We start from the raw sequence: 8,758 nt of genomic DNA, 5'->3' as shown, positions 1-8,758 counted from the left end.
GCTCTTGTTGGCTCGTCTCCTTCTTCTCGTCTTTTTTTTTCTTTCTTTTCACAGTCTAAGTACAAGGAGGACTCATTTACTACCCATCTGATTTCACTTGACGAGCCCAAGTTTGAAGTATGTCTCTTTCTTCCTTTTTTTTTTTTTAAATTTTTTACACATGTCATTAACCTTCCTCCTTGTTTCTCAAGCCGAGCCTGAACCCATCTCTGTGCATCGCCCTACGGTTGAAGAGATTTCTGCTTCCATGGGTACACCTATGGAGGGTTTCTTTGACGGGGTCGATGTGGTGTTCCCTGCCGCAGCTCCTGCCACTCCTGCTGCCCCATAGGGAGTTCTTGCCGAGGGAATTAGTGAGACTGTTCCCATTCCTGCCGCGACACCTACTTCCCAAGAAGGGGCCATTCCTACTGCTGCTGCTGTCGTCACACCCCTTATTATCTCTACTAGTGACTCTTTTCGCGGCTCTATCCCAGGCCGTAAAGGATGGCTCCTCCTTAGTAGTTACCCCTTCTTCCATTCCCAGTTCTGCCACATGTGGTCCTGATGCGGACTTGTCTTCTGAGGAGTCTAAGGATGTTCTTGAGGACCCTGATGATGAACCTGCCAAGAAGAAAAGGATTTCTAAGACTGAAGGAGAGGAAGAGGAGGCCTTTGAGCATGAGGCCGAATTCATGGGTATGTTTCTCTTCGTATTGCTGAACTTCTCTTCCCTTTTTTTTTTTGCTATCTCCTCTTTATATATACATATATATATATATATATATATATAAAGGGGGAAGGACGACAGCGCAGAAGGCGGAAGCACAACAGATAGCAGATATCTGGAATAGTTCAAAGTAAATGATAATTGAAAGTAAGGCGGTAGAACCAGCCAAGCAGTTGTATATCAAAATAATTCAAAGTATTGAAAACAGAAGTGTTTATTGAATATACATCAAAATACTTACAGTAGTAGTAGTAACAAGATTACAGTGATCAACAGGTTGGGTAAACAGTATAAGGCTTGAAAGCTAGTCCTGGTTCCTAGTTACAAGCTTTGTGTAATCAGTGAGATATCTTGATCTAAGGAAGTTCTAGAGAGAGTTCTAAGGGAAATCCTAGAAAAGATTCTGAGTTTAACAATAAGGGACAACCCCCCTTATATAAGTGAATAAAGCAGTAAATAGTACAAAACAAATAGTGACATTTTACTATTCATATCAGGGCCCGTGAGGGGCATTAGGAGCGCAATATCCGGAAGGAATCAAATCGGCTTTTGAGACCGAAAGTAGGTTGGCTGGTAGTGCCAAAAGTGGTCAACAATATAATCATGGTAGCTTCAATAAATACTTTTACTCTTGAGTGAATATTGTAACATCAGTAGACTTTATGCAGGCCGAACAAATCAGGCTCCTAGGTCAGGAGTGTTTTCATCATATTCTTCATCATGTGCAAACCAATCTTTTGGATAAGGTTGAGGATAAGGGTAGTAAGGGCTTTCGGCAACAGGGCTTTCAGCAACAGATCCTTCTTCTTCAGAATTTCTGTTCTCAGCCTCCTTCTCTTCTTCAATCTTTTTCTTGAGAAGGGCATATAAATAATCTTTACTTAAATTATCAATATCTGAGGCCTGTGAAGTAGAGGGAGCCGTGGAAGCAGACTGGGCACTAGAGATTAGATGCTTGGGAGGTGGTCTCCGGTAAACATTATCCAATATTTGTGAAACATATCCAAATTTGTCCCACCATTTAACATACCAATGTCTAGTAAGAATATTACCTTCTTTCTCATATTGCCACTTTAGAATCCAGGGGACTCTAAAACGTTTAACAAAGTGGAGAAGGGCAGGAAATTTGGCATTATGAGCATTTACCATAAAACCTTGCTTCCAAAAATTGAAACAATCAACAAGAGGTTTGGGGAAGATCTCAATATCAGAACCAAATTGATTCCACCATCGGATGAACCAAAGAGGCAAATCAGCATTGTTGTCAAACTCTTTATCAAAGTTAATAAACCATGAATGAGTCATTGTCTCATTTTGGTGAAGCATAAATTTAAACCAAGCGTCAATATAATCATGGTATGAATATGGAACAGAGTGCTTAGGGAGATTTTTTGTAGAGGTAGGGGAATGTCCCCAACTGGCTTCAGTAGCAATATTTTGTAGGTAAACACTGTGGTAAATAATTTTGGTTTTATCATCTAAATCAAAAATAGTTTTAATAACAGTAGCATCTTCTTGGCGTAAAATGTCAGAATAAAATTCTAACTTTTTAGCACCATGTTCAGGAACCCAGTGACATAAAGGAGGGAAATAGCTTTTTGCAATCTGGAGAGGGTTCTTAATTGCTGCTCGGTTTGGTTCAACAAAAAATAGGTTTTGGAAGTATTGTTTTTTAACATATTGGGAAGCATTGGGTTTTCTTGGGTAAATAGTTCGGACAGGCTGGTTAACAGGGGTTAAAGCATAAGGGTCATAGGCAGAAACCAAAACAGAGGAATAATTAGGCTTAGGGATTGATCCTAAAGTGGTAAGACGGTTAGCAATGTCTCCTGGGGAGACAGGTTCTCGTTTAACAATTTGGTCGTGTGTGGCCGCAGGACCTTTATCCTTGGATCCTCTACTTGCCATTGTGGCACTGCAGGAATTCACGGGTAAGAAAATCAGGAATAGAATTTTGAGAACCTTTAATATATTCAATATCAAAATCAAAAACACTTAAAATAGCTTGCCATCTTGCAAAAATATGTTTGGAAGCAATATTCTCAACATCTTTTTCAATAACATATTTAGCACTTTTACAATCAATTCTTAATAAAAATTTTTGGTTTAACAAATCACTTTGAAATTTTGAAATGCATAGTACTATAGATAAAATTTCTTTCTTTATAGTGCTATAGTTTAATTGTGCCGCATTCCAGACACCAGAGTGAAAGCGAACAATTTGCTCTGAAGAATCAGGTGAAACTTTTTGTTTTAGAATGCCCCCATAACCAATGTCTGAGGCGTCAGTTTCAATAATTTTGAAGGCATTAACAGTTGGGATACCAAGATAGGGCAAAGTTTTAACATGGGATTTGATCTGTTTAACAAGAGAAGTATGAATATCAGACCAAGGAGGAGGATTACTTTGTAACCGATCAAAAAGTGGTTTACATTGTTTTCTCAGATTCTTGTAAAAATCAGCAACATAATTTAAGAATCCAAGAAACCTTTGAAGTTGAGTTTTATCAATAATTTCATCAGGAAATTTATCAGCAAATTGAATGGCTCGATCAATAGGACGGATCTGTCCTTCGAAAATATCATATCCAAGAAATCTGACTTTGGTTTGAAACAGTTTTATTTTCTTAGCAGAGACAACAAGACCATTTCTTTTGATAGTGTCCAGAAACGAGTACAAATGTTTCTAGTGTTCACTAATGGATTTGGAGAAAATCAAAACATCATCAATGTAGACAATAGTGAAATGGCTGAAAGAATTGAAAATATCATTCATAATGTTTTGGAATTCACTAGGAGCATTTTTTAGACCAAAGGACATAACATTCCACTCATAGTGACCAAAAGGTGTGGTAAAAGCAGTTTTATACCTATCTTTCTTGCTAATCTGAACTTGCCAAAATCCAGATTTCATATCAAATTTGGAAAATATGACAGCATCACTCAGCCTATGAACAAGATCATTTTTATTGGGGATGGGGTACCTGATCCACTCTAAGACTTTGTTCAAAGGTTTGTAGTTAATCACAAGACGAGGGATACCTCTCTCAAGCTCAGCATTTTTCTGAACATAGAAAGCAGCACAAGACCAAGGAGACTTGCTGTTTCTAATAAGTTTTTTCTTGAGCAAATCATTGATCTCACTTTTACAAAATTCAAGAGTTTCAGCATTCATTTGAATAGGACGAGCTTTAGTAGGAATATTCTTTCCATTAAAATCTTTAGTATAAGGCAAGTTAACAATGTATCTCTTTCTATGCCAAAAAGCATTAGGAATATCAGAACAAACATTACTCATTAATATTTTCTGAAAATTAACAATTTTGGATTGAAGTAGTTTATCAGAAAGTTGTTCAACAATTTTCTTGTACCTAACCTCTTGTTGAAGGAAGTTGAGGTGTTTGCCTTTAGCATGGATTAGTTTAAAAGTATCAGGGGTTTCATGCTTTGGAAAAAATTTGAATTTTACTTTCTGTCCAAAGGGATCAGTAGTAATTCCATCATCTTCAGTAAGAAATGGATACAAAGAATTAATAAAAGGCAAACCAAGAATTACTTTATCAGTCATGTTTTTAACAAGTACAGAGGGGATCTTAAAGCAAACATTATCATGGCAAACATGAGCATTATTTAATTCATACTTGATTTTCATTTAAGTTCCATTAGCAGAAACTAATCTTTCAGTAGATTTTTCAAAATATTTAGAAGGAATCAGTCCTTCTTGAATACAATTAACATCAGCACCAGAATCAATCATAGCAACAACATCAAAAGCATAATCATGAGCAACAACAATTTTGACTTTAGTGTACCATTTAGGCAGCATATGTTTAACAAGAGACAATTGATTATTAATCAAATTAATCAATGTACGATCAGAAACATTACCAGAAGGAGAAGCTTATTGATCGGATTCATCTCCGTCCTTTTGCTCATCATCATCAGATTGGTGTTTATCCATAGTTTTATCAATTTTTAGAATTAACAATTCTTGTTTAAGATGGTCATTATCATGTTTAATAGTTTTAACATCATTTTTTAATTGAATTATTTCTTGTTTAACAGTTTTTATTTCATGTTGAAGATCATTAACAGTTACTTCTTTTGATTTATTTTTATTAAATCTTTTCAAAGTTTCTTCAAAACTTATCGTAGAATTGGGTCTTTTAACCTTATCTTCTTTTGTTAAGTTTTTCAAAAACTTGTCAAGATAATCTTTCTGTAAATTAGGGTCTTCAATTTTACTTATCATTGTTAAAAGTAGATCATCATTCTCTTTACTTTTGGTTAACATTTTAACAGATTTAATCATATTACAACAAGAATCTCTACAGCCAAGTTTAATATTAGGAGATTTAGAAACATCACTACGGGAGTGATAATCAGAATCAGATGAGGAGGAAAAATCCACTTCAAAGGAATCAGTTGAAGCAGCAGATTCAAGGATTTGAAATAGTTCATTTTGATCATTATTATTAATTTTTAACATGTTCAACTTATTTTTCAACTTACTAGGCTTTTGGTTACAGTCTTTACTGAAATGGCCAAATTCGCCACAGTTAAAGCATTTACCTTTACCTGATCTCTGTTTATCATGTTTTCGAAAAGCAGATTTGTTTTTAGCATAAAAATCATTGGGTTTAACAAAGTGGGTTCTGTATCTTTTATGCTTTTTATGGGAATAACTTTTGTAAACTTTATCATGTTTACTTTTTCCTTTTTGCCTAGAAAGGGCAATAGGAGGTAAACCATATTGTTCACAGAAATTACCCATTTCATATTTAGCTTTCTTTTTATCTTTTAGCTGTTGTTTTAACCATTTTTCATCATTGTACATATTAATTCCAAGTTTCTTAATAGTGCTGAAAATATCACCATAAGTTAAATTATCAAAATCAATAGAATCATTTTTACCAATTAATTCATTTTTTACCTTATGAGCAAAGATAGGAGGTAATCCGTCAATAAACCTCTCTTTCCAATAAGGTTTCGTAGAGTCTTTTCTGAGCATGACTCTGGAGGTAAATACATCTTGGTACCATCTGTAATCAGACATAGTAGGACATTTCAAATTATTCAAATAATCAGAAATTCGAGACGAAATATTAGAAGGAGTACCAACAAAATGTTTAAGAATGGTGTAAACCAAAGTATTAACACCATCAGGAACACCACGATTAATATTTTCATAAAAAATAGGCATACCATCAGTATCTCTTTTTATAGCATGTTTAATAGATTCTCTAGATTCTTCTGTGAGATGTGAATCCCACCAACCTCGAAGACAACCAGTAAAACCGGATGCAAGCAAATCAACAATATCAGGATGATCAAGATTGTCATGATTGTTTATGTATGCAATACCGACCATAGATATGTGAGCCATTTTGTTAATAATTTCTTGTTCAGACAAACCATCAATATTTCATTCATAAAGTTTATCAGCAGAAACAGAAAATTGAGTTTGAGAAGATCTTTCTTCAAACTGTACATCAGGAGGAGTGGGTTTAGAATACCAATTTTTTGTAAAAGTTGTGGGATTGGGTTTTCCAACAAATCTTTTAATCTCAGGTAAACTTAAACCATCATCAAAAGCATTTTCAGAAGATAATGAGTCAGAATTTGTGTCGTCATCAGAAACAATTTCTTTCTCATTTCTTGAAATAGCACAAGCAGCGCTCCTAGAAGTAGAAGTTTGCTCAGTTTTAACTTTCAAATCAGCAAGCATTTTTTCAATCTTTTCAACAGTTAATCCTTGGGAGTTAACCAAATCAAAAGTCTTACTCTGAGAAGTTTTAAAATCAATAGTTTTTCTTTGACTGGGTAAATCAATCAAAGGTTTCTCAGGTTTTGAAACAGCAGGTTTTTCAACAATTTTTTCTTCAATGCGGTCAAGCTGTTGACCAATAATATGCAAAGATTCATTAGCAAAATTGTTTTGTTCAATAATGGCAAAAACAGGAGTTTTATCATCAGCAATTTTGAAAGGGGAGGCTTTCACCTCAGTGCTTTCTTTATCATTTTTGCAAGTAATCAAAACAGTTTCAAGGGGTGGATGACTGGATTTAACAACGGTTTTATCATGTTTAACAAAAGCAGATTTTTTTATTACGTTCAAGTAATTGGTATGAACCTCATTTCTTGAAACATAATAATTCTCAAGATAATCAAAAAACAAAATATGTTACTTTAACAAATTCATTTTTTCTCTCCATTTCCTTTTGATTCTGTCTTTTTCAGACTGAGCAAAAGTACTTTGGTAATACTTTCTTTTATCACGGTTTGCTTTGGAAAAGAATTCATTACTTAAAGCAACCATATCAATTTGAAAAGCAGGGGTTTCAACATCCATATCCATCAAATTTATCACACGCAGATGTTTGAAAGGAGGAGGAGTTTCAATAGGTGGAAAATCAGATCCAGAAGGAGCCTCAGATTTTGCATCTTCTTCTTCTTCTTGATCATATTTTGGGAGAAATTCAGGTTTAGTTGAATAATAAGTATTGCTAACCTGGGAATTTTCACTAGCAACTCCTTTTAGCTTTAAATCAAGTGGTTCAAAATTCTTTTTCAAAAATTCGTCAACGTCAACATTTCTTTTAACAACACTTTCAGATCCAACAAAGGACTTTCTTCCTTCATTGATTCTTAAAGGTTTGTGAGTAGGAAAACATTTGGTATCATCAAAAAATATTTTAACAGTTCCATCAGTATATTGTGCAATCTTAGTAAGATCAAGTTCATCAAAAATAAGTTTAACAGGTGGTGCAACTTGTTCCAAAGTCCATTCTTTAGGAAGAGTAATATCTTGCCATTGAATCATTTTAAGGACTTGGATCTTAGCATCAGGGGTGGAACATTGAATCAACATAGTTTTTCCATCAGGATCACGTCCTCTAGACCGAGGAGTTAGCTGGGAATCAAGCAATCTATAAAAAATTCGGTAAATAAGAGTAAAAGGTCTACTACCATCATCCATATCATAACCAGATGTCAATATATTCAAAGTTAAAGCTTTAATAATATTAGGATCATCTAAAGCAAGAGCAAGATCAAAATAACAATCAAAGTAAACAGGACCATCATACAAAGAAGCAGTAATCATGCCAAGAATGCTATCATTAAATTTCTTAAATCTAGCATCACGTAAACACATAAGCACAGAAGCATCAATTCCTTTTCTTGTTAAAGGTTTAACAGCAACTTGAACCAAACCAATATGTAAATATTTAAGATTTTTCTTGGACAAAAACTCGTTAATATTTTTCTTGGAAAATAAACAACATTTTTCATGAGTTTTAGAAATAGAAAAGGTTTGTTCAACAGTTCTAGCTCTATATTCAGAGAAAATACTTTTTTCAGTCCAATTAAGATCATAAACAGATTTAGTAGAAACCTTAGGAATATTCCATTTTCTAAAATCTAGGTACTCACTTTCTCCAACAGTGAGGTCTTCTTCATTCACAATATCAGGAGGACAACCAGTCCTAGAGCTAACAGAGGAGTCGAATCTCTACATCCTATCAATATCTAACTTAGTTATAACACTCAATTATCATGTTTTTCTCACATTCGTTGCATTTTGTAACACATACCGGTCATCAACCCTATTCCTCTCACGCCCTCATGCTCTCCTAGCTTCACGGGCCTTACTGTTTGGATCTGGGACTTTTTACAATGGCGGTGGCGCCAACGACGGTGAGATCAACACAACAACGAAGTATCACAAGGTCATGTAGACACGGATAGAATATGAACGACACAACAACACTATCGGCCAAGGAAAGAATGGCTCTGATACCATAAAGGGGGAAGGACGACAGCGCAGAAGGCGGAAGCACAACAGATAGCAGATATATGGAATAATTCAACGTAAATGATAATTGAAAGTAAGGCGGTAGAACCAGCCAAGCAGTTGTATATCAAAATAATTCAAAGTATTGAAAACAGAAGTGTTTATTGAATATATATATATATATATATATATATATATATATATTTATGTTACTCCCCCTATTGCGGTCTCCCATTATTTTGCACGTCCCTTTT

The sequence above is a fragment of the Castanea sativa genome, chromosome 1 (assembly GCF_040712315.1).
Source record: "Castanea sativa cultivar Marrone di Chiusa Pesio chromosome 1, ASM4071231v1".
Lineage (NCBI taxonomy): Eukaryota > Viridiplantae > Streptophyta > Magnoliopsida > Fagales > Fagaceae > Castanea > Castanea sativa.
The sequence above is the reverse complement of the archived record's forward strand: the minus strand, read 5'-3'. Positions refer to the sequence as shown.